Raw genomic sequence first — 3,241 nt, 5'->3', positions numbered from 1 at the left:
TGCTTTATAAAAGGGAGCTGCTGTCGCAGGGGTGGTGCTGGTGTTGTTACTGTTGGTCCTGGCTCGGTTGTAACAGGAGCCAGTGGGATCCCAGGTGTTGGAACATAGAAAGGACACGGGGCAGGATGCATTCTCTAAGGCTCATGTGACTGGACCAGACCCTCCTGAGCAGAGCTGCAGGCCGCCTACCTGTGCAGAAAAGGGGTTTTGTGGATGTCAACATGCACATTCCACCCAAAGAGCACTCAACATGGGAAAAGTACCAACTTGGAAATTTTAATGCAGTGAAAGTACATCGACGTGGAGACTCGGTTTGCACTTGTCAGGATGAAGGAGGGAGGTGGTCAGAGAGGCAGCAGAAGAGAGATGGGAACACAAGAAGTTCTTCCTGTTGGCGGGAGACGCTGGGGGAGGTGGTATTTCACTAGCAAGGGAAGAACAAAACAAGATATTCAATACGGTCCGGGAGGATGCTTTACCACTAGCGCCACCTGGGAAGCCCACAGTTGGGTGTCGGATCAGATCAGATCAGGTCAGTCGCTCAGTTGCGTTCGACTCTTCGCGACCCCATGAATCGCAGCACGCCAGGCCTCCCTGTCCATCACCAACTCCCGGAGTTCACTGAGACTCACGCCCATCGAGTCAGTGATGCCATCCAGCCATCTCATCCTGTCGTCCCCTTCTCCTCCTGCCCCCAATCCCTCCCAGCATCAGAGTCTTTTCCAACGAGTCAACTCTTCACATGAGGTGGCCAAAGTACTGGAGTTTCAGCTTTAGCATCATTCCTTGGTGTAACCACATCCAAAAACAGCCAGACAGTCTGGCATGTTGGCCTGAAAGGAGCCCTGACGTCCCCTTGTCCAGGTCATGCTCAGTTTCCACTTGTTCCAAGTGGCCGACAGCTCACTGGGAAGCCAGCTAGAGGGTCGCTCTGGCCAGTCGAGGTGGGGGGGGGCGAGGGTGGCAGGGGATCCTGGAGAGAGCCTGAGGTTGGGGGCAGTGGGGTGCTGCTGCTCCTTAGGGCGTGCGTGTTGGGGGTCCGGGAAGGCTCTGAGTCTTGACCCGCAGCGAGATGGGCTGGGGCCTGGGACCTTTGCTGCAGGGCCTGCGCCCGCATCTCCTCCAGCAACAAGAGACAAAGAAACAGGGTGGGACTAAAAATAACTGCGTGTGTGCAAATGGGACAAATCAGGACAAGAAGACAAACAAAAAGACCAAAAAACCCAACTGCCGCTCCTAAGGAGCAGGGAACGGAAGTGGGGAAGGGAGCATGCCCCCCACCAGGGCACCACGGAAGGGGTGGGCAAACCACCTAAGCCACCCTCCTGCCAACCCCCGGACCCACCCCTCCTCTCACCCCGGGTTAGGAGTCAGCCCCCTCCCCACATTGGGGAGAGAGCAAGGGAATCTGTTACTTGTTCTCACTTTATCCTTGTTACAACAGGGCCCCCAGTGAAGCCTTGCCTGAATTTCTTGTCTGGCCTCTGATCAATTTCTATTGATCAAGGAGGGCAAGAACCCTGGTTGGTAACAACAGGAGAGAACCAGATGCTGACTTACTGCAGGAGCAAGTGACACATGATGTCCAGGCAAACCAACCGTGGACATTTTCAGCCAAGACAGGTGATCAAGGAGAATCCCTAGAGGCAGGGGCGGCTGTCGCCGCTGGCTCGGGGACACAGCTAGCCACACCCCTCTTCCACTCACTCCCAGGCTCATCATAACATGAACCTCCACGTCTGCACTTACCCACGTCATCCCAGTAAGCTCTGAGTTACTCAAGCATGAGTTACTGGATCTGATGAGGCTGCAGTGAAGGACTTTCCCACCCCACTCCCTTTATCCCAGCCATCCCGCGGGTGGGAGCTGGTGGAGACCGACTGCTCCTCTTACAGACAAATAGAGCAGCTGTGTGAGTAATTTTGCAGCCCTCTCCCCGTGGCCTGGCGAGTCTGCTCTTATTCCCGCTAGTATTCTCTGCTCACCTGGGCTGGCCAGAAATGCTGCCTCTTCCAGCATCCCCAAGGCAACCTCTGTGCACTCGGACTCCTGAACCCACGGCAACCGGCCAGTGGTGGCTCCCAGACGACGTCCCCCAGCAAGGCTGCTGCCCTCAGCTGGTCAGCAGGACCTCTCCGGAGGGTGCTAGGCTCCAGGGTACACTCCCTTCTTCCAGGAAAAAGGCACATGACCCAATCCCCACAGCCTCCCACTTCCCCCTCCTACTTAGAACTGATTTGGGCTTCGTGGGGTTATAGCAATTCTGTTGGGACCTAGAAATAAAGCAGGGTTTTCACTGATCTTGGTAGAGGGGACACTCCTTCTGCCTTTATTTTGTTCTCTGTGATGACTGTCAAGCTTGACTTAGGGGGTCTTTCCTTTTTTAATCCCCTTTCCCTTCCTTTGTAACCTGAGTTTTGGGTATCTATCTGTATCTCTCTGTCTCTAGCCATCCATCCATGTATTTACCCACCACCCACCCTATTTACCCACTAATCCAATCCCCCACCCCCCATCTGACCCATCTACCCACCAACCAACCCACCCACTCACCTGTACACCCCAATCAGGGATCGGACCCATGCCTCCTGCATTAGAAGTGGGGAATCTTAACCACTGGACTTCTGACACATGAATTTTTCGCTGGAGGGACAAAAATTGACCAAAATACCCACTGTATCAGTAGGTGACTCTGTTGTTCCTTAGAACTGGAGAATTATGGGAGATTCCTCCTGGAGAGGTACAGCAATCACGTCTTTCAAGCTCTGTCCGCCCTTGTCCTTGGTCCGTTCTTGAGGAAAGTTCTGCAGACGAGGAGACGCTGTCACCATGTCACAGAGTGCGCTGAATGGGTGGGCACCCCAGACGCTGTTTCAGCATTTAGCAGAACAGCAGGCCTTGAAATCTGTCCCACCAGGTAGAAGGCTGCCCATGGCTGGTTGTTGCTGGAAGACAGACTGCCTGTGATAATCTTGTGCATCATCAACTTCTGCAGAGAGGGTAGGAATTGGTTTGACTCAAAAAGACTGAGCTGCAGCAGGAGAGACTAAAATTAGACAACGGGAGGAACCTCCAAGCTTAATTTGTTTGGGTGTCGAGGAGACAGAGAGATAGGGCAATCACCCTTGGAAGCAGAGGTCATACCATGGCTATTTTTAATCTTCGGGAGCAGCTGGACTCCGTCTTCAGCAGCCTAACCTCACAAACATTCGTGACTTGTAGCGGAGACCCAAACAGAGCT

At 53.8% G+C, this 3,241-nt stretch overlaps 1 long non-coding RNA gene across 6 annotated transcripts; it reads right to left on the bottom strand.

Annotated features, from left to right (window-relative positions):
• Positions 1-255: 255 nt before the first annotated feature.
• LOC147350997 (uncharacterized) lies at positions 256-3,028 on the bottom strand. Of its 6 annotated transcripts, none has more exons than XR_015146825.1 (3): positions 2,554-3,028; positions 1,986-2,166; positions 256-1,117 (listed from the first exon to the last, which is right to left on the bottom strand). It is a non-coding gene; the product is annotated as an uncharacterized LOC147350997 (long non-coding RNA). The 6 variants fall into 6 exon arrangements; XR_015146823.1 differs by having other exon boundaries at positions 256-424; positions 1,986-2,169; positions 2,554-3,024; XR_015146822.1 differs by having other exon boundaries at positions 256-424; positions 2,554-3,014.
• Between the last annotated feature and the right edge of the window lie 213 nt (positions 3,029-3,241).

Source organism: Bos grunniens, chromosome 19 (genome assembly GCF_055505025.1).
Source record: "Bos grunniens cultivar Pamir isolate PY7600 chromosome 19, Bosgru_T2T1.0, whole genome shotgun sequence".
Classification (NCBI taxonomy): Eukaryota; Metazoa; Chordata; class Mammalia; order Artiodactyla; family Bovidae; genus Bos; species Bos grunniens.
Note: the sequence above shows the minus strand (reverse complement) of the source record. Positions and strands in the feature narration are given on the sequence as shown.